The sequence below is a fragment of the Pogona vitticeps genome, chromosome 1, assembly GCF_051106095.1.
Source record: "Pogona vitticeps strain Pit_001003342236 chromosome 1, PviZW2.1, whole genome shotgun sequence".
Taxonomy (NCBI): domain Eukaryota; kingdom Metazoa; phylum Chordata; class Lepidosauria; order Squamata; family Agamidae; genus Pogona; species Pogona vitticeps.
Genome location: NC_135783.1, coordinates 135,241,059 through 135,268,387, shown reverse-complemented (window position 1 = coordinate 135,268,387; position 27,329 = coordinate 135,241,059). Strand labels below are relative to the sequence as shown.

Below are 27,329 nucleotides of genomic sequence, written 5' to 3'. Positions count from 1 at the left end.
TTAAAGTCCATTTCTAAAACAGGCACTCGTTAGGCTTAAAGTTGATAGAAAAGAAAATAGTAAAAAAAAATAATAATAAGGATTGTTTCCTCAGCCCACGTGGCTGGGAGGATCTCCAGGGTGCAGAGATCCAGCCTGGAGATCCAGCATCTTCTAAGGTTTAAAAAGGTCTGAGACAAAATGGAGTCTCTCAAACGGGTGAGGAGAAGGGAAGAAACAAGGGCAGAGTTTGTCTAGCCTGGGGAAAAACAAGCCACTCTGATTAGTTAGCACGCAAACAAACAAGGAAACAAGTTAGTCTGTGATGGAGGCCCGTCCTCCCATATCTTGAAATTTACATCAAGATTGCTAACTAGCCAACAGCTGCCAGCTTCAGTACATGGAGTACACGGAATGGGGAGAGGATCCATCTTGTCCTGTGCTTCAGGCAGCAAAATGGCCTGGGCTGGTTGTAGGAGCCAGAACCCAATTAAAGAGGCAATCAGACGAGCAAATAGTTTGCTATTTGGTTTGCTTTGGGTGCAGATTGGTTTGGTTTTGCCTATTTTCCAGCAACCACATGAGTTTTAAGTAAGAGTGATCCTCCACCCTGGCCTTCTGTGAGATGTTTCACTCCTTTCTGGCACAGCGCTTGGTCTGCAGGTTATTTGGTGCGATTGGGAGCGCTCCTGATAGTCCCATTCTGCAGTCTGTCATTTGTTTCTTTGTCTGTTCATATTATTTATATGCCACCTCTCTCTTCTAGGAGACCCAAGGCGTCTCACAACAGATGAAACTATAAAACAAACACAGTTTTAAACACTGTATAAATATCATATTACGAAACAATTAAGCCTATATTAAGGTAAAAAAAATAAGATCAAAAACAAAATTAAAGCATTAAAAAATCTGTAAATTAAAAACCAATGCTCCTGAGACAACTTACTGCTTCAAAGTCTGCCTGAAGAGGAAGGTCTTTGCCTGACAACGGGAGGACAAGGGGGGGGGGAAACAACCTGGCTTTCAAAGCTGGAAGCAGCCACCGAAATGGCCCTCGCCAAACAAGCTTGGGAAGATGTGGAACCAAAAGAAGGGCCTCCCCAGAAGATCTTGAAAGCTAAGAAAGATCCTTAGCCCAGACCCAAGCTGTATAGAGCTTTATAAGTCATAACCAGCACTTAAATTGCACTTTGAATTGCACAACTGGCAGCCGGTGAAGCTGCTGTAGTAAGGGAGTTACATGCTCCCTGTAACCAGCACTAGTCAGCAGTCCGGCTGCAGCATTTTGAACCAGCTGAAGTTTCCAAACACTCATCCAAGGCAGCCCCACGTAGAAGGCATTGCAGTAATCCAGATGGGATGCAACTAAGGCATGGGTCACCAGGACCAGTTTGGATATCTCAAAGCTAGGCTGAAATGTATCTAGAGATAATCTGCTTCATCCAGGATCCTCAGGTGCTGAGACACCAAAACATGCTCCAAAACCTGGCCCAAATATGGAAAACTGGTGACTGGGTGATAATTATCCAATACAGCCCAAGGACAGCTGTTTAAACAAAGGTCTTAACTACTCCCTCAAGGTATTCTGGCGCCTTGCATTGTTGCAAATAGATATTCACCACTGCTCTAATCCATTCAGCCAGCCCCCCTCTGGCTGCTTTTATAAATCAGGAAGGCCAAGGGTGGTTGCTTAATTTGCCCTGAAATAAAGCTGTGGGTGGTCTACTCTTGGATGACAACCATGTGGTCTATGCAATGGGTTGTCACAGTGCAAAGGACAGTGATAAAACCTCTATTTTCCTCATCTTGCAATTTTTAAAAATATTCTCCTAAGTTAGTGGTTCCCAACCTTGAGTAACCCAGTTGCTCTTGGACTGCAATTTCCAGAAGCCACTACAACCTGTTCTGGCCAGGGTTTCTGGAAGTTGTAGTCCAAGAACACCTGGGTTACCCAAGGTTGGGAACCTCTGTCCTAAGCGATTTAGCACTATTTCATATACAAAGGAATATCCATGCTAGGTTAATGTATTGCTGTAGTGCTATGCCACCTATTAACATTGATTTTTTTTGTAAAGGGAAGTCACTACAGCTGATGGAATATGACAAAAGACAGGGAAAGGCCTGGGAGAGAGGTGTTAATAATTAAAAGGGGATAAGAAACATCTCTAATGTGCACAGAAGAATCACTCCAATGTGAGATAAAATAAAATGTACCAAAAATAAGGGGCTTTTAAACTCACTCCAAATCGCTCCAAATTCCCATCTCGTTCTGCCCTAAGAAAGTTTCATCTACTCCATAGTCAAAATTAAATTTAAGAGTTCTTTCAGTTAAACCCAGAGAAAGACAGAGTAGATATTGGAAAAGCTACTTTGTGGACTTATGGCTTCCAGTGGCCATGGAAGCTATAGTTCAAACATAACTTTACCAAAGTTGAGGGGGAAGAGCTGTCAGTGACACTGATCTAATTTAAAGAGTTACCAAAAGTCGCCTTTTTCCATTCAAGGGCTTTGTGACCTGACAGAGCCTTCACACTATAATACCTGTGATTCGACTTCCTTTTTCTTTGTCACTTGAAAAGTGACCTTTAAGATGTCATTCCAAAGAGACAATTCAAAAGACTTGTGATCAAAGGCAATAACAAGGTTTTGATTCTGTTCTCTCCCCTTCTGCCAGCATCCTAAGCGAGAGGAAAACAATACAGGCTAATTGGCTGCAGGTGTAAACAAGACAAATCCAGACCATTCCGTGCTGTTCAATCACCTACACATCTAAAACTGCCAAGAGCAGCTACAGGCCTTTGAGTTTCCATAGCAACAGCCCATTACACAATTGTTAGCAATTAAGATTAGCTCCACCATTTAGTATAATTCCACCAGGCCCTACCTTGGATAAAGGTAATGTGAAAGGTAGGTGATTAGCAAGTCCAACTCACACAATCTGTTTAGTCTTCAGAATGCCCACAGGGACATGGCACAGGTGAAGGATTGAGCATTGGAAATATGAGCAGCTCTAGCTAAATTGTTCCTCACCAAAACATAATTAAGATAGTCATGTAAGGGTCAGGAAAAATGCTCAGTTGAAACATGTTGAGTGTCAGCTGGCCCTGATCTCTTGAGTTTGCACAGGATTCTGTTGTAACCCTCTCTGGGGATGCTAGGATTGAACCTACAACCTTCTATGTGCAAGGCAGGTGCTCTGTCACCGGGTAGGGTGGTCCCTCTGTTGCAAACTGAGCAAAACGAGGCCCTCCAGGTGTTCCTGGACAGCAAATTGGGAGTTGTAGTCTGAAGGACCACTTTGCACCCTCCCTTGCTTTAAGGGTTAATTGGAAAATACATTACATATTTGTCTGGACATAAAGATCTGAGTTTTGGGGGGGGGGTTCTATTTAAATAGCCACAGTAGAGGGGCACCAGAAGTGACCACAACTGGAGTGGTGCAACATGGTTTCTCCAACACCATGATCTCAATGAACCCACAGCTGCCATTAGCCTTAGAAGGAAAGCTTCTAGTGATGCTCAGGCAGCTTTAAAAGAGGTTGGTGTCCAATGGTAGTTTCTGTCTATGGATCAATAACAGCTTCAGGGTGTCCCCATTCTCTCATTACCCCACCTGCCTCTTCCTTCTCCAGCAGTGGTGTGCAGGGAGAAGTACTGAAGAGCTATCTATGGTGACAGGTGTCTCAAGCGCCATTAGCCTACCTGGAGCTATGGTGGCAGTAGTGTGGGGGTGAGAGGAGACCATTTGCTTCCCCCAACACTTCACCCCAGTGCAGCTAATGACAGGCATGGTGTGGAGTCAATTGTTGTTGTTGTTTAGTCGTTTAGTCGTGTCCAACTCTTTGTGACCCCATGGATCAGAGCACACCAGGCCCTCCTGTCTTCCACTGCCTCCCAGAGTTGGGTCAAATTCATGTCAGTAGCTTCGATGACACTGTCCAACCATCTTGTCCTCTGTCGTCCCCTTCTCCTCCTGCCTTCACTCTTTCCCAACATCAGGGGCTTTTCCAAGGAGTCTTCTCTTCTCATGAGATGGCCAAAGTATTGGAGCCTCAGCTTCAGGATCTGTCCAGGTGGGCTCAATGCAAACATTAAACAGACAAAAGTTCACCTCTTCCAGCAGGGCACTGATCCACACCAATACACAGCACTCCGTTGCTGTTTGGGTAACAAAGGAGAGGTATTGGTTTAATGGAAAAAAATAGTAATATTGTCAGGTGGGTTTTTTGAAATGGCAGACGCCCTGTGTCAGTAATCGCAAAGCAGCAGAACTGCAGCACTCCTCATTTCCAGCCTGCATTGAAGGATCATTTCATCTGCACAAAGCATTCTCTGCACTTTCAAGCTATTGCCCGTAGAACTGAAAGCCTACATAGAGAAAGCCTGCATGTGTGAAACTCTTGCACCCAAAGAACCCAACAAATGTGGAGAGAGTGGGGATGCAGCCAGCAGATCAGATGGCAACTCGCTCCTCTCTGTTCTCCCTGTTGCCATTGCCACCACCAACCAATGGATGCTGTTTGCGGTCATTTGGGCATATCTATTAAGTGCTTGCACTGTCTTCACCTCTCACTAATTACAAGGGCTTTGAGGTGTTTCTTGGAATGTAATAAGAGGAACAATGGCCAATTGTCCTTATTTTCTTACAAGTTTCTTACCAGCGTGTGAGCTGGTTCGGGGGACTAGGAACACATCCACAGACCAAAAGGGACATCAAGAGACCTGAGACGATTTTCTGTAGTGGTGCGACCTCAAAGAATATGTTTTCGTTGCTACAGATTTCTGTATTTACACTGCATACTTCACATTTCATCATGCAGTGCCTCCTGATTATCTCAGCAACACAAATGCCTTGTATTCAGTATTAGTCTTGCTGATTAGCAAAGGAGGGAAGGGGGCAAGGCCATAAGAACTGGCAACTTGCCTGGACACACAAGGTAGCCTCACCAATGATCACCAATTATTAGATAAATTAAGGACAGCCTGAAACTTACAATGACCATTTCACAACCTGATCTCCAGAGAGGCACGGTTAAATCTGAAAAAAACAACAAACAACATACTACTACTACTACTACTACTACTACTACTACTACTACTACTACTAGCAGTAGCAGTAGCAGTAGCAGTAGCAGTAGTAGTAGTAGTAGTAGTAGTAGTAGTAGTGGTGGTGGTGGTGGTGCATGCCCTCATGTTCAGTTCTGAATTGTGGTGACCCTTCCAAGGTTTTCATAAAGTATTCAGAAATGGTTTATCATTCTTGTCCTGGGACTCGACAGCTTGCCCAAGGCTACACAGGCTGGTTCCACTTGCAGGAGGTACAGAAGGGATTCGAACCTCCAATATCTGGATACCTAATTTAACTAACCTATTTAGCCACTTATACTGAATCTACCTCTCTGAAAATACAGCAATGAAATAAGGATGGTTTTCTTTTTCATACATATCCCAAGTTCTTAGCATTTTTCCTTGGCAGAACACCTTAATTTGCACACAGATTTGTTTCCAAAACAAAGGAGAGAAATACTAAATCAGCACCAGTCTCTCATCTCCATATATAAAAGAGGAGCCATGCCAAAACACCATGCCCTGGACTACAAAATCAAGGATAGCAGTAGAAAGTTAAAAATTCTAAATGCCGCCAGTGGTAGAATGCCTGGCAGAAATTAATCCAAAGTACATTAAAAATGACCTTTTCTATGTTATATAGCTCAAGCAGTCAATGTAACCTCGTCAACTCGAGTGTTCATATTGATAACATTAATCAAATGTTTCTCGATTATGAAACACACCGTATTCAGTATATTGACAAGACTGCCTTGCTGCACTCTACACTCCTATTCTGTAGCATCTCCACAGGTGAAATAGTGGAGCCAGCACAGATGATGGTATCATATCTGTGACACATGTGCTAGTTACTTTCTGGCTGGATTACTATAACACACTCTATGTATTGCCGCCGATGGAAAGTATCAGGAAACTTCAGCAGGTCTAAAATGTTGCAGCCAGATTACTGACTGGGGCTGGAGAGGTGGCCAGAAAATAGGGGCTTATTTTCATATGTGGTGGACTGGGACGTGAGAATATATTGATATGTTGGCAATTGGTTTTTAAGGAAATACATGAACGAAGCCAGTTAAACTTAGCTGTGTGTCCTAAATTAGCACTTTGATCAGTATTTGAAAGGAAGCCGGGAATGGGACAACTAAAGAATCAGTTTCCAATTTGTTAACCGTAGCAAGATTGATTACACCTAGGAATTGGAGAATGCTTTATAATTTCCAGTTAAGTGACTGGTGCAGGGAAGTTTCAGTCGTAACTATCAGTAATAAGCTTACATGTAATATAAAAGTTAAGAGTGGAGTAACTGCTAGAGATGTATTATAGACATATGGGGATAACTTATCAATTTTATATTAATACAGGGGAAGAGACAAAGCCTAATTCAAGAGTCAGTACACATCTGGAAGGGAGATGGGTGTCCATAAAAGCAAAAAGGATGGTTGATTACTCCCAAATGGTCTGTGTGTTGTGTATTTAGATTTATGTTTTATTATTATTTTTCTTTCTGTTTGCTTTTGGTTTTGAAAACAAAAATTTATTTAATAGGAAAAAAAACCAACCAATCTATGAGTGGATTGAGCAAGAAGGTGAAGGATTGGGAATTGACACCACCACCATTGCGCGCACATGCCCTGTTACCAAATAACCTCTAGACTGAAAAGAAGACAAGGTTTTAGATGGTGATTAGTATGGAAAAATCTGAACCAACAGAGCCATCCTGCCACAAATGTATGGGCTTTTTAAGAAGTTTTTTTTTTAAACTTGTTCAAAAGTCACTCTTTATTTTCTTGTTTTTCAAGAGTAATTAAAATAGATAAAATAATAAACCATCAGAATGTCCAGTAAGAAAACCAATTGCAGTTGCACTGCTAAGGAAGTGAAGTATCTCTCTTTACAATTAACTTAGTTACGCCTTAGTTACTGTAAAAAGAAATGATAATAGGTAACCCAATATCGGTAACTAGTTATTCCCAAACTCCTTAAATCCACTAAGTTTTTCCTCCATTGTGTTGTTATCTGCCAAGATGCAAGAAGAAAACATCACTCAGTCTGCAAACAGCAGCCAGATGAAGTGCATTTGAAGATTATGTTTCAATTACAGCTGACATTTCAAAAAAAATACCATGATGCATACTCCCAGACTTAAAGTCACTGCACATTACTTCCTCGTGCATATTGGTGGCACAACAGGTCACTGATTTTTCAGGAATATCTGAAGATGCCATCCTCCCGGACATTTCACTGCTCACCAACCAGAAGAGTGGGAACATAAGAAGCAAAGTTTTGAAAAAGAACAGTCCCTGTAAGGGACAAGTACGGGGTGGGCACTTTTTAAAATACATAGGCTCTGAGAATGGTTTAAGGCAATTTTCTGCACTGTGGGCAGCTCCCTGCACTGTACACAGTGGATGCAAGGCAACTGGTGCAGTCCTGCTAGCTCAAGGGATACACACAATGCTCTAGCACAGAGTTTGTCCCCCAGGGCAATTTCTAGGGATGAGATGTTCAGAGATATTCCAGCCCCACCTCTGTCACCCAGATCCGAGTAATGGTCCCACCTAAAGTGGAGGCATCGAGTCAATGAGATTTACACAAATCCTGACTCACCATCCAAGAATTCTCCCTCTAAGTTGGCGTGAAAAGCACCACAGTGCAATTAATGACTATATGAGATAATTTTGCCTCATAGCGCGGAAAAACAGGAGCGTTTTGGGCTGGTAGTCTTCCAAGGCTCGTGTTGAGGGGGCATAGGTGTATAGGTGTACTGACATAGGTGTGAAGTTGCCTATTCTTCTTCATGCTCACAAAGGACAATGTCTGTGCAAAAAACCAAATTTCTTGGGTTCATTTTGATTCTGCCAACTCCAGTCCATAACCTATTGGATGACTTTGAAGTAATCCAGTTCTCTGTGTGATTTGGGATGGGTGGGGAGGGTTTGGACTTTTTCAATTTAGACAACTATCACATCTACTACTGTGGGCAAGAATCCCGTAGAAAAAATGGAGTGGCCCTAATAGTCAGCAAAACAGTGGGAAAAGTTGTACTGGGATACAGTCTCAAAAATGATAGAATGATTTCAGTTTTTTCTAGCAACTCAAGAGGTGACTCTACACATGGACATCACCAGACAGGCAATACCGAAATCAGATTGATTATATTCTCTGCAGCCAAAGATGGAGAAGCTCTATACAGTCAGCAAAAACAAGACCTGGAGCTGATTGTGGCTCTGATCATCAGCTTCTTATAGCAAAATTCAAGCTTAAACTGAAGAAAGTAGGGAAAAACCACTGGCCTAGTCAGCTATAATCTAAACCAAATCCCTCATGAATACACAGTGGAAATGAAGAACAGATTTAAGATTTGTGGACAGAGTGCCTGAAGAACTATGGATGGAGGCTCGTAACATTGTACAGGAGGCAGCAACAAAAACCATCCCAAAGAAAAGGAAATGCAAGAAAGCAAAGTGGCTGTCCAACGAGGCCTTACAAATAGCAGAGAAGAGAAGGGAAATAAAATGCAAGGGAGACAGGAAAAGTTACAGCAAATGGAATGTAGACTTCCAAAGAATAGCAAGGAGAGACAAGAGGGCCTTCTTAAATGAACAATGCAAAGAAATAGAGGAAAATAATAGAAAAGGAAAGAGATCTGTTCAGGATAATTGGAGATATTAAAGGAACATTTTGTGCAAGGACAGACATGATAAAGGACAAAAATGGGAGGGACCTAACAGAAACAGAAGACATCAAGAAGAGGTGGCAAGAATACACAGAGGAATTATACCAAAAAGATCTGGATGTCCCAGACAACCTAGATAGTGTGGTTGCTGACCTTGAGCCAGACATCCTGGGGAGTGAAGTCAAGTGGGCCTTAGAAAGCATGGCCAACAACAAGGCCAGTGGAGGTAATGGCATTTCAGTTGAACTATTTAAAATCTTATAAGATGACACTGTTAAGGTGGTATACTCAATATGCCAGCAAGTTTGGAAAACTCAGCAGTGCTCAGAGGATTGGAAAAGATCAGTCTAAATCCCAATCCTAAAGAAGGGCAGTGCCAAAGAATGCTCCAACTACCGTACAATTGCACTCATTTCACACACTAGCAAGGTTATGTTCAAAATCCTCCAAGGATTCAGCAGTATGTGGACCGAGAACTCCCAGAAGTACAAGCTGGATTTCGAAGGGCCAGAGGAACTAGAGATCAAATTGCTAATGTGCACTGGATTATGGAGAAACCCAGAAAGTTCCAGAAAAACATCTGCTTCTGCTTCATTGACTATGCAAAAGCCTTTGACTGTATGGACCACAGCAAACTATGGCAAGTCCTTAAAGAAATGGGAGTGCCTGACCACCTTGTCTATCTCCTGGGAAACCTATATGTGGGAAAGGAAGCAACAGTTAGAACTGGATATGGAACAACTGATTGGTTCCAAATTGGGAAAGGAGTACGACAAGGCTGTATCTTGTCTCCCTGCTTATTTACTTGTAGCTTATATGCAGAATAAATCATGTGAAAGGCTGGACTAGATGAATCCCAAACCAGAATTAAGATTGCCGGAAGAAATATCAACAACCTGAGATATGCAGATGATACCACTCTGATGGCAGAAAGTGCAGAGGAATTAAACAACCTCATAATGAGGGTGAAAGAGGAGAGCGCAAAAATGGTCTGAAGCTCAACATCAAAAAAAAAAAAAAAAACCTAAGATCATGGCCACAGGCCCCATCACCTCCTGGCAAATAGAAAGGGAAGATATGGAGGCAGTGACAGATTTTACTTTCTTGGGCTCCAGGATTGCTGCAGATGGAGACAGCAGCCACGAAATTAAAAGACACCTGCTTCTTCAGAGGAAAGCGATGACAAACCTTGACAACTTCTTAAAAAGCAGAGACATCACCTTGTCGACAATGGTCTGCATAGTCAAAGCTATGGTTTTTCCAGTAGCTATCTATGGAAGTGAGAGCTGGACCATAAAGAAGGCTGACCGCCAAAGAATTGATGCTTTTGAATTGTGGTGCTGGAGGAGACTCTTGAGAGTCCCTTGGACTGCAAGAAGAACTATCCATTCTAAAGGAAATCAACCCTGAGTGCTCACTGGAAGGACAGATCCTGAAACTGAGGCTTCCAAGACCATCTCATGAGAAGAGAAGACTCCCTGGAAAAGACCTGATGTTGGGAAAGTATGAGGGCAAGAGGAGAAGGAGACGACAGAGGACGAGATGAATGGACAGTGTCATCGAAGCTACCAACATGACTTTGACCAACTCTGGGAGGCAGTGGAAGACAGGAGGGCCTGGCGTGCTCTGGTCCATGGAGTCACGAAGAGTCAGACAAGACTTAATGGGTAAACAACAACATTTTTTTATTTATGCCGGCTACGCATTGTCCTCTCCCCAGCAAGTTGGGTACATTAGAATCCACAGAACTGGTATCTGCAGTTTATGTTGTCCATGGTTGCTGCTGCTGCAACTCACCCTACTGTGCACACACACATTTAACGCAGTACACATGAGCACTTACCTCCTCCCCTTGCCCTCCCCTTTGCAGATAGTAGTGAATGGGTTTGCTACTATCTGCAATTTCAAGCATCCATGGGACAGAGGGCTTGGAACCTATCCCCTGCACATACAGGGGTACTACTTTAGATGATATTGTAAGTTCACTGGTTTCCAGTTGCTTGTTTTGTTGAAGTTCAAGTTCTAATTTTCTATGCAATGTTCAGATCTGCTACTAAAGTGGGGGGGGGGGGACTAGTGGGCTCCTGGATTTGCTGAACTGTAAGAATAGGGCCTGTAGTCGGATGTTTGTTGACTTTCCTTAATAATCGCCTTGTGTTTCAACTGTTCCTGACTCTTTCAAAGCCTAATTCGATGCCTGTGCTCTACCGGGGCCCATTGTTTCAATTTAGGTCATTGAATTTAAAACTAAAGTTGATTCTACCCACGGCAATCGAAATGGTGGAGCTCTTCTGTTCCCCCCCTCCATTCCTAACAGATTTTCTTGGGTAAGAAAAGGGAGGGATGAAGCAGTAGGAAACTGTGGGTGGTTAAAAATAGAAGATAACAATACATAGACTCTTCAGCCCATGAAATTCCTTGAATGGGGAAGTGTTTGTATCATAAAAGGGGAAGTGTTTGTATCATAAAACCCTTAGACAGTATCCTGTTTGTTTGTTTGTTTGTTTGTTTGTTTGTTTGTTTGTTTGTTTGTTTGTTTGTTTGTTTGTTTGTTTGTTTGTCTTGCTTGTACAACGGTCCACTGTGTGAGGGAGGTGACATTTACAGAACTTGTGCAAGGTGGTGTATAAGTAGAAGCTCCAGTTGCTTTAATGGGTGATTTCCACAGCCTTCCACCTGGTTAAGAGAGTCAGGCAGAGCTACTCCAGAGGAACCATGCATGCACCAGAGATGGTAAATGGGATTCTACCCTTGGCCTTGGAGCACCTTTTTATTTTTCTTGATTTTCGTTTTTGTCAGAAGTTTCAAAGCTTGGAATCATTACTTAAAAAAAGTCCAGTCAGTCAGTCATTATTTTCCACAGTAATGTTCCACTCATCACTGCAGGGTACCTTGTTATTCCCATAAAGTCTCCTCTTTTTAAAATAACACACACAGAGACCCAAATAAATTGTCCAAAGACATCCTCCCAACCCCATCGCATACTGTTTCTGAAATAATGAATAAATGTTACCTATGCCTAAATAAATAAATGCCGTTGTTGGTGCTGACATATTTAAATGGTATTGCCATCTATCACAAGAACTAGCAATGGCATTAACATTTGACTTCCAAGCCTCAGAATAGTGCTATGACCAGCCTATCTGCATTCACACACGCAAAGAAAAGAATGGAACCAGGATCTGACCAATTTCTCAATATGAATTTTTAGAAACTACACTTGCGGTTGCCTTCCAGGACGACTGTCGGTTAATACACAAGCACCTGGCTAAGTGATAGATGAAAACGGAGTGGACTCTGTAACATCGCAAGAGCTCTAGCACTGCGACCCAGTCTTAGGTTTTGGAACTAGACAGACAATAGGATGCGGATGGCATGCCAGCCCGAGTTGCTACCATATTATTTAAAGAAGAAGAAGAAAGGGTGGGGGGAGAAGATGCATCAACCATACTGTCATATGTTTATTTATCCCACTTTTCTCCCATTTCATTAACTTATCCTGCTTTTTCCCAGTGACCTTTAGCTCAAATATCATTCCTTCACCTTTCCACTGGCAACCTTATCCACTGTATTTCTTTATTTATCTAAAAGCCATGTGTAGGTTGCATTCCCTTAAGGTCAAAAGGGTCCGTGCCACTTTAAACTATAAAATACAACTTGAAGGACAGACAGTGAAGGTGCATAATAACCAGAGCCTGGGGAGAAAAACTCCACCAGTTAACTAGTGAACATCATTCTAGTTGATTGACACATTTGGGAGCTGTAGTCCTGAAAGTAACGTGTTCTAGCTATACACCATACCAGATCACCCAGCCCTTTGTCACAGGATCCAAAAACTATCCTTCAATTACAATTATTTGACAAAGAGAAGGAAACCTTCTTTTACAATCAAGTGCACCACAAGATATATTCCTACTTCCATTCCATTTGCAGCACAGATGTAATATTCCCTCATTGAAGAAACTTTACAGAAACACTTATACAGCTGCAATTAAGGAACAAAGCAAGTGATTAAGGATCAGGACAGGACTCTCACAACGAATATGGCTTCTACTTCAATGGAATGCATGCAAGCCTTTCCTGGATACAGTGGAAATTGTCAGAATTGTCAGAACAGATATCCCATGTTGTGTTCATGGAAGAAAATACTTCCACTTGCAGTAAAGTTTTGTAAAGATAGGGACTGCCAGAAAACCGCACAAAGAATGACATCTATCCATGCATCCCCCGGCATTCAAAACTCCAATGTGATTTGAGAAACACAATCAACAGGGGAAAAGCATTATTTTTGAACTGCCTGTATCAGTGAATAAGTGGTACAACACTAAAGTAGACAGAAAAAGCTTAATTAACATTTGGACTACAAGATGCCACAGTCCAATACAAAGAACATGCAACTGGCATTCAGATTGGGGGGGGGCAGGGTTTGGACAAATTAGGAAAAGTTTACAACAACAAAGGCATCCGCATATGGCAAAATGATTTAAAGTAATTCAATTTAACATCCATGTTAAAATAAACAATCTTCTGGCAGAAGAGTAAAATACTTTGCTTCCAATCAAAATAACACAATCCTGTGACAAAACAACCCACACCACCATGTGCATTGTGTAGTATTGATTTATAAAATGGTAAACCTGATTCAACTATGGCTTTTTCCCCTCTTGTAACTGGGCCCTGAGGTCCTTCCTGAAAACAAATGAAGAGTTACAGCTTAAGAAAATTCTGGCCACTCCAGTGAAAGCCCCATGTATAGCAAATGTGGTTCCCTTGCTAACTGAGAATGAAGTATGGCTCATGTAATGAATGCTGTTTGCCATAAAAAGTGGCAGATTCTAAAATATGTGGATTAATTGAGAATCAAAAGCCTGAGTAAATAACATAATACAGATTTTGGATATACTCACACTGCACAATGTTTTTCAGAAGACAAGCCAACACAGTTTGTGCTATCTGAGGTCTCCAGATCATCTTCAAGCCCAACACAGAGTTCATTGCAGTAGCCCAGCCTAGAACTTAACAAAAAAGAAGAAGAAAAAATCAACATAGCAAGATCTTCTGCATCCGAGAAAGGAAAATTCTATGCAATAAACACAGCTGGCAAAAAGCACTTTTGATCCACCCCACTGCTTTTCCTGTTTTCCTAATAAAAAGATGAGGATGGAGAAACCTTGAAGCAACCATAATGTCCCAAGGTTCCCCTTTTCTTCTTTTCAGTATCTTAATTGTACACAATGGATTGAGATGGGCACGATTGCACCTAAGATATTGTATGAATTCTGCAGGGTTTCTATTCATTTTTCTAAAAGTCCAAGTCAGCAGTTTAAGAACGAAAAAACATATCTTTATAGGAAGTATATAAAGGTTGTATAACTGTTATAGAAGGAATGTTTTTTTAAAAAAAATATTTCCAGACCGAGAGTTCATAAAAGTGACATGAAATGGAATAAAACAAGGTTGCGGGTGAACACCAAGTGAAGACAAATCAGTTCCGAACATACAACACTGTTCTAGTCAAGCAAAAGATCTCAAAGAATGTTTATAATCATGCCTGCATCAGAAAGGGGACCTTTCAAAGAAGCATTTCTGTTTACCTCCAGTTTTTAAGGATCTGAGCAAGTCTGTCTAGGACCTGAATCAAACCTAAACACCAAGGCGTAGGCATTACAAAGGTGAAGCCAAACCCATAATTTTCGCCCCTAGCCACTGATTTTCTTTTCTCAAAAAATAAAAGGTAAAAAGTGAAGAGTTCATCTTCATTTGCAAGAGACTGAGTGTCTGAAGCTTTTGATTAACAGCAGCCTGATGCTCTTCTGTTCTACACAGATCAATCACTCTGTTCTGTTCCTGCCAGACAAACAGGGGATTCAGCATTCTTATGTCCAAAGGGCATCTGAAAAGCATCAAGAGTAGTATATCAAGGAATAGCTGTAATGTTTTCCATCATACGTTTATCTTAAGCTAACCCCTGCTTTCAGACCATGTATAAACTGCTTGAATGTAATTCTCTAGTCCCTTGTTGTTCTTGTTGTTTTGTGGCCAGCTGACGCCTCTTTTGATATAGCTGATATTTAATGTACTGTACAAAGAAAACAAAATGATATTCTGTCCTGTGCCTGGAACGCCTTTCTCCCAGGTGAGCCACACTTAGGTTCCTATAGGTGCCTGTCTGTCAAAATGGGGGATTATGGGATCTGTAGTCTAACAACATCTAGAAGGCCATGTTTTGCCCTGGTCTTTTTTCCAGAGGCATCTTTCAAGAGTACATTGTGGCACGGGTGTATTTAGTAATGTTGTCAACAGCCTTAATTACCTGAATGAGAATGTGAAATTTGCCCAGTTCAAAAGAGCTCAGAGGTGTGACAATGTCAGCATCGTTTTCCATCAAACATTCCTTTTCAGGTTGACAACTGGCATGTGATTCTGCAGAGACACTGACAAAGCACTCCTCAGGGGTTTCAGAGAGTTATCACAGCCAACTCAAAACATATTGCAGCCTGAGGCAGAACAAACTGTGCTCTCATCCACCCATCCAAGCTGAGGTTCGTAGTGTTCAAAACCAGCTCAGTTATTTTGGTACACAAAGTGGAAAATTCGAGAAATGATGGGATTATTTGGTACCTGTACTGGCGAAAAATAGTGGCCAGCGACTGAGTTTGTGACTGTTGAGAAGGAATATCAAGCTTGTGACTAATGAGCCCATTGTGGGATAGAATGCTGGGCTGGGATGCAGACAATCCAGGTTCAAGACCTTGCGTCTGTGCAGTGCTGCTCAGCTGAGCATTATGGAGAGACCATCTGCAGCCTGACTGTGAACTAATGAAGAGGAGGAAACAGGAAATTATCTGAGACTGAAAAGAAGGAAAGGTGAGAGCCTGACAGTAGAAATCTACACTTAGAGACAGAAAAGAAAAGAAAAACATATGATTATCTTTCTTGCTTCCCCAATTTCAAATTCCTTCCCACCTGTATTGGCACTCAGTTTCCAACTGTTAGGGAATTACATGGTGAAAACTTTTGTGCTTATATCATTTTGAGGTTCTTTTGGAAAGTGCCTCTTTTGTTCTCATGTCTTTTGTGTACCAGTCCATGAAAGCCAGCTCTTTCAGGTTCTTTCCTTTTGTTTTCCCCCATTCATGTTTTCTGGCACTAGTAGGACTCAGCTGCAGAATAAGACTGAGCCAAAGGACTCTCACAGAGTTCCAACAGATCCAGACTCTTTTTCATCTTCAACATTCTCACTCTCCCACTTCTAGATGTTCTGATTGGCTACTGGCAACAGTCCTTGCAACACTGTTGTATTAAAAGTTTCCCAGGTGATTTGACAGACAAAGGGTGAAACAATAAAGAAAAGTTAAACAAAAGAGAAAAAGAGAAAGAACATGAACATGAACATGAATCCTTTGTGTTTCTGAGACCCTCTATAAGGAATGAATGAAAGAACATGAAAATTGAAATAAGAACCTCTTATATGTTTTTTCCATTAATGTTAACATGTAGTTCCCATCCCTAAGCTCTACACTTTCCAGGCAGTGAAAATATAATAACAAATATAATTTGCTCCATTTTATGACTTCCCAAAGGCCACCTCACTCTGCCTGATGGGAAGGCTGGCCTCAAGTATGGTCAGGTATTTATTTGGGAATAGATAAGAAGCATCCATGTGAATGTTGTTGATAAGGGCCAGCCCACGACATACTACTGCTTTGATGCAGAAGAGGAAATTGCGCCCACACTATCAAGCCAAGGTACATAAAATCCCAAACCAAGCCATGTTATTCTGAAGAAAACTCAATATGTTTTTCTCTTCATAGCTAATGCTACATATATTTTAACAACAAAGTGAATAATTTAACATCCATTGTCATTATATGACATCCTAAATCTATTGCTGGAGGTGACAGCTTCACTGTCCCCAACTGCATGACTTGCTGCTTCATTGGTCTGACCTCACAGATCAATTTTTTGTCTTTCAAGAGACCACAAGTATACATGGTATATACTTGTGAGTTGCTTATTAGCTCAGAACCTGAAAAAATCTTTTCCGCATGGATCATCCAGAGACCAGAGCCAGTCCTTGATATCTTGAGAGCATATTCTCATTTCTGTGCACCTAAAGATATTGTGTTTGCCTGCAGATGAAACTAGTAATAGTGTTTGATATATTGAAACACAAGTTTTATTAAAAGGAAATGCTACAATATCAAGAGGCAAAAACCACAGACTCTGAAACAGAGTTTTGCCCTCTTATGCACTAATACAGTCATCTTCCTCTTCACCCTAACCGAATGAATGGAAATACAATTTGTATTTTTGCCATTTCTTCTATTAGCACTTTGCTACATGGTTCGCTACCATTGACTTCCAGTGTGAGTTCAATATATGGAAAGTTCATTTATGCCATCAGAAATCTTTCCCCAAGATGTCGTCCCTCATTAGTGAGAACTGCACTGCAACATATAATGACTTTCCTCTCTTTCGTCTCTCCAATTCCAGATACAAGGAAGGACTTAACGATATTTCTGCCAGAGTGGTGTTAGTAGGAGAAGCATGAAGGATGGAGTTTAATTAAATGATGCTGCAGACCAAATAAGTTGGAGTTTCATGATGTGTAGTGTTTCCTAATGATGTGACTTATCATTCGGCCTGTACTGCAGAAAGTGCTTTTCTGTGTCCCTGTGTGAGTGCCATGAAATATGTGTATGAACCTTTGACAGGAAAACAGTTAGTAGTTGAGATAAATTAGTGTTTAACTCCCCTGCATTCATGTTCTTCAGTGACCCTCACTGGACTGGCCTTCCCGTCAGGCAAAGCAAGGCAACTGCCTCAGGGATCAAATGGTGGGGTTCTGCCATGTTGGCCATGCCTCCAGGATCCCAGATAGAGCAACGTGAGATACAACACATGCCTCCTACTCTTTAAATTATCGGCCCTCAAGTATGACAGATAACCCAACCTCACTGGTAGTACTGAAGTAAAGTTCAACTGCCTATCTAGTCAGCTTGTATGGGTAGAATATAGGAACAGGTGCCATTTTGTCCTTTGTCACAGCTAGCTCTATGTCCTGCGACAGCACTGAGTTCTTAGTCTGCTGTTATTGGAACATCTCTTTAAGCAACTGGCAGTTGATACGATACAGATGGGATGCTGTGTACCAAACTGTTCTGATTTACCACCAGGACCTAGCAGCTTAATTGCACATTAGTGCAGAGGACTCCAACTGTGCTGTGGTAGTTTCCAGCTGAGGCTCAGAATACTTTCACATATGTGGCTTATACCACTTCTTCCTCCAATCCATTTGTAATGGGAGTACAAAACTCACAGAAGAATTTATATTCACATTACATATATCTCGGTTCCTTCCTTCCTTCTCATTAATGTGATCAGATGATCTCACAAACAGCCCAAGAGAAATTCAAAAATGCTGTTAAGCCTTGCAGCTGAAAACATTTGCAGTTCTGATGTGTGGATTATGTGCCACTATGAGTATCAGTAAACTAGCATGAGGCATTATATATTTTAGAGAGAGAGTGAATAGTAATAAGTATACAGAGACCCCAAAGCCATACAGAGAACTTTTATCCTCTTTTCCTCTATTGGATTTGAAAATAATATGAGACACTGAACAGAAGATACAGATTTTAATAAATTTTATACAGTAGCCGAAGAAAATTAAAACACACTCCATTCGAATGGAAACTTCAAGCCTACAATAACAATAAATTACAACGAAATATCAGGACAGTACAAGATAATGGAGAGAGATAGAAATAGAATAACAATATTAACAGAGAGACACGGTTTTAGCTACTCTTGGTGGGGTTTTTACTTCAGTTGGCCAGTTAACAGAGAAAGTGCGATTCTCACAAAGGGAGAACTCCTCTGATACTGGTGTGGAGATGGGTGCTCCTCAGCTGTGACTGAATGAAATAAGGGTCTGTTTTTTCTTGTTTACTGGAATTCCTCTATAAGGCACGTTACTAATATGTGTGCAAAATCACAATTTGAAAAAGTTACGGTACATATCTGGACTACAGAATCCCCTCTCCCACCTCACACAGAGTATGAAGGAGGAATGGGACTGCATCCATACCGTGATCCCAGAGTTCCATGTGTCCATCGGATGACAGGAAAATGGATTCTGCGTGCACTCAGTTAAACCTGCACTGGCTCTCTCCCACATGACTGGAAAGTTTGGTTGAGCACCACTGTGAGTCATTGTGAAAAACCTATGCACAAACACACTCCGCCTTTCATGGTTTCAGTCCCTGGGTGGCTGAAGAGGTTAAAAAATGTTCCTATGTCTACCCTATAAATATAGGCCCAGATAGTTTTTCAATTGGTTTTAAAAAGTGGTAGCAACAGACATGGCCTGTTTCTTATGTATATCTTGCAGTTTTTCATCTTAGGCTAATTTAAGCTGATGTAGATGTTCTGAAATAAGGAAATGACTGATGGCTGCCAGCTGACTTAAATTAATCTTTGCACATAACCTGGTTTTAAATGCAAACAGTTCCCTTGGCCTAAATGAAACACTGCACTCACAGACGTTTGAGGGGGAGGTGTGAGACCCACTTCCTCTCCCCTGCCCCTGCCCCCCGAAAAAAAAAGCTCTGGAGGGTTTCCCAGGCTTGTGGCACAGGTTTTGATGGGGCACGAGAACCCCGTCTCTCCTGGATCTGTTGATGCTTACTTAGAGAGGTGTGCTCTTTAAAAGGCAAGGTTTCCAGACTCTTAAACTTATAACTTTTTGACAGCTTTCATTCCTAGGCAGACTAATGAATGCTTCGGTAACATACCATACCATCCAGGAAGCACAATGGTATCCTTTGCTGTGGCTCCTGGTTATTCAAAATGGGGAGAAAGTACCTTACCTGAACATTTTGACTATAGCAAACAATTGGGTTCTGGTATTTTAGCCAAACTAGCAGCCGCTCACCTGAACCTGATGCCCAAAGAAAGAGCTGGTTGTAAGTCTTTGGCCTTCATGTCTTGAAAGCATATGCTTCCTATAAGCTTAGTCAACACAGATGCAGGACTGAACCCACCAGTAGTGTCATAGCAAATGTTTAAAAGCAATGACTCATTATGACACTCACTGCCCGCCAAAGCCACCATCCCGAGAGGAGCACCGAAGTCCTGGCATCTGTATTGATACAGATCAACAAACAAACAAATTCTAGCAATATAGGTAAAAGCAAAATAGAAATAAAAGTTTTTTAAAAAGAGTAAATCATGGTGGCACCTGAAAGACTAACTTTTATATACCGTGTTTCCCCGTAAGACAGGGTCTTATATTAATTTTTCCTCCAAAAAATACATTAGGGCTTATTTTCAGGGGGATTTTTTAATGTACAACCATCTACATTTCTTCAAATACAGTCATGTCATCTTCTTCCGGCTGCTGCACAAGGGTGGAGGGCGGGGTTTCACTCAACTGGGGCTTATTTTGGGGTAGGGCTTATATTATGAGCATCCTGAAAAATGATACTGGGGGGTTATTTTCAGGTTAGGTCTTATTTTTGGGGAAACAGGGTATAATATAATAATGTGAAAAGTCCACTTCATCAGGCATAAGAGAAAGAGATTTAACTAGCAATTTGCTTTCTTTGCCTGGAGCAGGTCTTTTGTAAAGTGTGTAAGTCTTAATAGTCTACGTACAAGCCGCCCTCAAAATACTTTGCATGGCAACAGAGGGAGTTCACACCAGCATATCGTGGCTCCTCCCTTCAACTACTCTAATAATTGCAGCTAAGCCCAGAAGAAACAAGGGAGCTTTGTGGGAGGGGCAAATGATGTCATCATATCTGATAATCAAAAAGCTCCACCACCCCCTGACCACATTAAAGTCCTGCTGATTTCTCCAGTTATGAAGTAGAGTTCACAAATTTTTCAGACACATCCTTCCAATAGTTTTCGGAGCGACCATAAATGGGAGCAAAATTATTTGTCCAAAACTGTTTCCTTTTGTCCCTCTGACTTCATGACACTGCATGGTCAAATCTGACTGCTTCATATGAGATTCAAGTGTCACAGTGATGATGTGATTCTCAAGCAGGGATGTTGGCAAGCCCTTTGGGTCCATGTCCCAAGTCCCTATTAAAAATAAGCCTTTTTTCCTCAGAAAAAAAGGGAGAGGGCGGGTGAGTTCCGAGTTGCAGCTCGAGTCCAAGTCATTGAAAACAAAAACCTGCAAGTCGAGTCCCCAGTGTGACTTAAGTCCACCTTGACAGTGAGTCCCACAACTCAAGTCCCCCTCCCTGTTCTCAAGTCGCTGGGAATTAGCTTCACATGCTTGGGGAAAGGAAAGTGGCTCAAACTAGAAAAGTATTGTACCAGAGGAGCAGTCCCTTGTGTAGGGAATCAGTGCTCAGACAAGAAGGGAGTTTTCTTCATAAAATAACTATATCTGCCCTGAAAAAGTTTGACTGTCTGTGGCCGAGCAGTGCTATTTGCCATGTGTTGCTGAGAGGAAAAGAGAAATAAAGTATCCTACAAATGTCTATAAACTTTCCAACCATCTTGGACAAGCTATAAATGCTCTCTCTTTTTTTTATCAGCATTCTCACATTTTATTAGTCTAGCCTCTGAGCCACTGTAAAAACAGTTATAGATTTAATGTCAGAACAAAGTTCATCTTGCTGGTTGTGCGCTCCAACGAACGCAGCAGCCTCGGACATTTGTCATGCTCTGCATGTAAACAAGGCTGGGCTTCCAAATCTGTCCTTAATTGGCCCACTTTAAACTGTGTGGAGAAAAGGCTTGCAGCAAAAGTGGCCCCCGTTTCCCTGAAATGTGAAAGAACAGCTATTTCTACCCACTTAATACAAAAGACGAAGGACATATTAACTGAGTTTCCTTCAACAGGCTTGCCACGTTTTTCTTCTTGGAATTCTTTCCTTTCTGTGTCTAGAGATGCCCAGTATGTGTAATGGACAGAGTAATGAGCTAGGGCTCGAGAGGCCTGTGTTCAAATCCCTGCTTAGCCATGGAAACTCGCGAGGTGGTGGCGGCGGCAGAACTGGTAAAACCATTCCTTAAATACCTCACTTACTTTGAAAGGCCCGTTAAGGTTGCTATAAGTCAGTTTTGACTCAATAGCACGGAACAACAACCATGTCTGGATAACGACTCCCTCCAATGGACCTGGATTTCTAAATGTTTTCATTCTCATCTCCTTCTTGTCTCTGCTCTTAGCTTAATTTAACATGACCAATTTTGTTCTTCCTCAGTAATCCCATAGCTATATCGTATAATTACTTAGCATTTTGTCAAAGTCTAGAAAGAAAGGACTATCAAATGACTTCCTGTTTCAGTAGAGCCCTTATGTGTGGTCCTAGATCAGCTACTAGGTCTTTGCCTGCTTCATAGTCCTGACCTCTGGCTTGCTTCTTGATTCTGCTCCTGGTTGATTTTTTGGGGTCTGAGTTATTCATTAGACCAGAAGTATGCTCTCCTGTTGGACAGTAATTTCCACTCACATTCACTGTTGTCTAGGGCCAATAAGCGGGGGAGTCACAGTCCAACAACCTCTGGAACCCACAGTTTGCCCATTCCTACATGAAGCGTAGGGGCTTTGCTCAGTGCCCCTGGGTCATCACTTACTGGACCACTGCCCGCACTGCAGCTGATTCAGGGCTTGATATGAAACTGTATGTCTTGATTCAAGTAAAGTCAAGGAGTCCAGGGTCTAGGCCAGCTAGGGCCGAACCAAAGGCATTTATTTCAGGAAAGGGCAAAGAGATCCAACTGAGCAAAAACTTTGTGGGGTCAGGAAAGAACAGGAGCAGAGCTGGATTTTTTTTATTATTTTATTTTATTTTATTTTATTTATACCCTGTCCATCTGGTCTTCCAACCACTCTAGGCGGCTTCCAAATACATAGATAAAAACGTACAAATATACACAAAAATTTATAACATGAGCTAATAAATTAATAAATTATTCAAGATGGCAAAAAGAAAGGAAAAGGAAAAAAGAAAAGAAAAATAATCAAGGGTTAACTGGAGGGAAGGCCTGCACGAACATGGATCCAGCTAAAAGTCTGTCTATATTAACATGCTGTTCACACGGTAGTCAACCATTCTCTTACGAGAAGCATCTCAGAAACTACAGGTGTTTTGATGGCCTATTGCTTGATTTTGGAAGATGATTTCCTCCAGTGGTGGCATGATGCTTCCAGTGTTGTTCAACGACATGTTTAAGGAACTAGATATCAAATCAGGGGGACAAAAAAGAAAAATCAGAATCACCAATGCTATGATGCTGGCTCTTAGTTTCAGAAGTTGTAGCCATGAGAACAGACCGTGTCACTGTGGAGAACTTAACTACTATGCAGATTTAAGCTCAGAATTCCCCAGGCAGCATGGCAGAGGAATTTTGGAATTTTTAGTCCAAAAAGCATTGTTTCCATCTAACTATCATAGGAAAATGTCCAGCTTTGTTGAAGTCATTATCTGGATATTGGTGTAAAAGCTATGCGCACACACACAAAAAATAAATAAATACCAAGCCCTGTTATTCTCTCTTGTGTTTTAGAGGTCCCATAGATTTTCGAAAATGATATTCTCAGTTTTATCATGTGATCTGATTTCAATGCAAGAACTTTAACTCAAAATGACAGCTTAGCATTCCCCTTCCTATAGCAGAGGCCAGAATCTTCGGAAATGATTATGGCAGAGTCTTGTAATAAAAACTGGATGAAAGCTGAGGCATGTGAGAGGATTTATTGGCAGAGAAGCAATATACAAATCCAGGAAAAGTTAATCACATGACAATCACTTCTCTTTCTGTTAAGAACATATCATTTTGAGGGGTTCTTAACTCACAGAAACAAATTATTGTTGTAAATTATTTGAGCAGCTGTCTGTTCTCCAATGGTGTAGGGTAGTCCTATAACAGATACCTGTCTTTGTGGCTTGTGTTTCAAGTGGATACCAAGACAAAATGGCAGAATTCCAGAAAATCCTTGATGTGAGCTCATTCTGTATCTGCAGGACAATGACTGCATAAAACAGGCCAGGGGTGTCCACTGGCTTCAAAGGAAAACATCCAAATGGGGCAGATCAGGGTCAGCTACAAGGTGGTTCAATGAGCCCTCAAACATATTTGGACCAGTTTGCAGGTCCCTACAAATCACTCAGGTTTGCTCCTGTGCTTTGGGAGTTAAAAATGATGAAATTAGAGGGACGAGTGAGACTTGTACCGGTTGCAGTTCAGGGGGAAATGGAACTAATACTGTAGTAAAAGAAGGAAGTGCCAGATTAGATCAATGGCTGAAATCCCAATAAAAGTCAAAACCTCCCCTGGAAACTCCTTCTGAGACCCTGGAGAGGGCTCAGACTGACCTCACTGCAGTTTATAGATTCTTGTCCACTAGACTGAGCAGCCATTTCATGTGTAGGCACAGCGAAGGAGGGGTGCTACAACACTTACTAGACTGGCTGCATTCAAGAATTTTCCTCCTTTTTTCTCTTTTCAGGTAGCTACAATGGGCCTCCATCACACTTAGGACTGAGTGTACAGGTGAATGTGAGATGAATGACTGGGTCCTTTGTGCAGGCTTTGATTGATAGTTCAGAGTAGGTCTAGGAAACTCAACTGTTTCAACTTCCTTTTATTTGTTTAATGCCTGCTGCTGTTTGATGCAGGGTGGAGTCATGAAAAGGCAAGAAATAGAGTCCACGGCCCCCAAGAAAAGGAAGGGAAGGAAGAGCTTTGCCTACATATTGAAGGTCCATGACATTGCCAAAATTGATAGTACTGTGTAGTGTCCCCACCACCACCACCATCCCAAGTCACAGTCCTTTATTTTCCTCATTTGCAAGGTTTTTTTACAAACCCAAGACGCATTGATTCAGGCCACTTCTAAACCAGCTCAAGGTAGGTCAGTCCCAATTTGTACTGGAAGCATATCATATTTTTTTCATGTATAAGACGCCCCCATGTATAAGACATCCCCTACTTTTCTAACCCAAAATAAGAAATCTAAGTGGGACTTAGCAAGTGTAGGGGGAAAGGGATCAAAGCCCTGCAGGATCACTTTGATCCCTGCTTTCCCTTCCATTTGTTTTTGTTCTCTCCTTGTCTTACTTCCGTGAATAAGACGACCCTCAATTTTTATTCTAAAGGTTTTGGACAAAAGTATAGTCTTATACACGGAAAAATACGGTATATCACAAGCCCCCCAATATATGACTTTCTAACTTCAAATTGCACCAGTGTCTGTACTGAATCCAGGAAGAGGGGACTAAGTAGATCTAATTTTGAAAAACCCAGTATTGCAAAGTCTTTACACATCCCTAGAAATGACACTCTGACCCTCATTTCTTCCTAGGGATGAAGGGTCTGTAAACTCATCATTCCCCAAGGAAAACATGCTTAAGACGGGCATATCCAGTGGGCAAGTTGATGCTGCATTGCTAACTACTATGTATGGTCCTGATGTAACAGCCTTTCTGAGCAGCTCATCAGAATTTCACACAACCGGTTGCAAAAAAAACATACACTGGGTTATTCATCTGTTTCCTTTACATACCAGTTTGTCCACAGAACAGCGCAAGTTAAACATCCTAAATTTATGTGTTTACTTTTGTGTTAACAACTTTTGTGTCTCATCTTTCTTCCAGTGAGCTGAAGGTGGCACTCATGTGGGGTTCTCTTCTGTCAGATTAGTCAGGCGGGGGCAGCGCGACTGTCCCACAATCACCCAGTGAGTTCTACGGCTCAGCGAGCACTTGAACCTCCATCTCTCAAGACCGAGTCCAGCAATATAGCCATGAATTCTTGATGCTTTTAAAAAGGAAATGAAGTCCAGTGGTCACTGCCTTTTGATGAACATCACATTTCTTGTTCATAAAGATGGCCCTGTTGATGTTAATAGTGTTATACATTTATGTACACGCCTTGTGGTTTGTGCAGAGGTATCATGCTATGTGTGACAGGCATTGCACACATTCATATCATAAGCTATGATTGGCAATTAAGATTTTTAAAATGGGAGTCAAGCAGTTAATCATACCATAGCATCTTATGTGAACAATCCCACAGTGTGCTGAAGCCAACTAGATGTCCTCTTGGAATTTACTGTCTTGTCGGAAAACCGACTTCAAGGCTAGGAAGTGGAAGAGCAAAACCTCTTGCTTTTGTAAGAAAACTGATGTGCTTTAAAGAACGACTATGTCTGGGGTATAATCAGCAAGCCCATATTTAGCAGTGAAGACATTGAAAATAGCTTGGGGAAAAAATAGCTTCCCATTATCTCTCTGGCTAGGCAAGTGAACTTACTGATGCTTAGAAGGAATGCATTGCCACATACTGGGTTTAGTAACCTAAGCAGTACAGTGTGTTTAAATAGAAAAGAGAATATTACTCAGTAAATATGAAATTTGAGACTTCTTTCTTAGCATTGCCATCTATAGAGTGGAATGGGTATCTTTGTCGTTTCTATAAAAGGGCACAGGTGACCAAAATGTAGCAGAAATTCAGCATTTGACTGTACATATAAATGTTGAAACCATGGCTGTAGAAGAGAATTGAAATTATTTTCCACAGCAGGCTTTAGGCACTTGTGTGGGAACCAAAAAGGAGAACTTAGCCAAGAGGTCAGGACTCTGAAGCTGAAGTTGCAAGTGATAAGGTTCCAGGAACATCTGGCAATTAATTTGGACTGTTTGACAGGTTTGCACATTTATGAGGGATAGGAACAAAGTAGCCCAGCAGATGTAAGCAAAGCAAGCGAGTCACCTGGTCCGGTTTGCAAATATGCACAGCTGCCATGCCCTATTTTTAGAATACACCTCCAGGGAAGGCATAACTGTATCGACAGGGGGCAGGAAGGGGGAGAGAGGGGGGAATTCAAACATGATTTCCCCGTGCTTTGATATCGCCCAGTCAACAACATGCTGCAAGATAAAAACAAGGGAAGAAAACTAAGGAGTCTCCTATCCTTTTTCGACAAAGCAAACAGCAGTCCCTGGAATGGTATTCATGGAAGGAAAATAGAAACTGTTTTTGGATAAGACAAATGTATTTGATTAATCATGGCTCAAAGCCAAGAAGATTTCTGTGGCAGTTTGATGTTTTCAATACAAACTGCTACCCTCTTGAGTTGTAGTGGTTAATTTATAAAGACATCATTGTGTGAGCTATGGAATTTGCCAGAGATAAATACCGTAAGAATCTTCTCATATACATTCACTTTTAAGGATACATCTAAACCAGAGCTTGGAAGAGTTACTTATTTAGAAAATAACTTCTATGATCCTTCAGCTTACGAAAATGGGTGTGTTTTTAACAATAATTTTCAAGAAAGCTGCAAAAAAAGTAGCTTTCCCAAACTTTATTCTTCACATATATGAATTACAAATACTATATCTGTGAACAATTGTCCTTTCAAAATTCTCCAGCCGAGGATCTCAGTTGTTTATTTGTTAAATGCCTGTTACTGGCTGATGCAGGGTGGAGACACTGGCTGGACAACTGCATTGCATTTCTCTCTCAAGGGGAAGGAGAAATTCTTAAACAATTCCTCAGAGCTCAGATTTGGCCATTGTAGCACAATTTCCTTCCTTTTTGCTAAAGGATTTTTGTTTAAGGGGAAGAAGTGCAG

The 27,329-nt window shown here is 41.4% G+C and overlaps 1 long non-coding RNA gene across 1 annotated transcript; it reads right to left on the bottom strand.

Moving 5' to 3' along the window:
• Nucleotides 1-27,090, bottom strand: LOC144587430 (uncharacterized). The gene is made up of 2 exons (XR_013542592.1): nt 13,627-27,090; nt 1-775 (listed from the first exon to the last, which is right to left on the bottom strand). It is a non-coding gene; the product is annotated as an uncharacterized LOC144587430 (long non-coding RNA).
• Between the last annotated feature and the right edge of the window lie 239 nt (nt 27,091-27,329).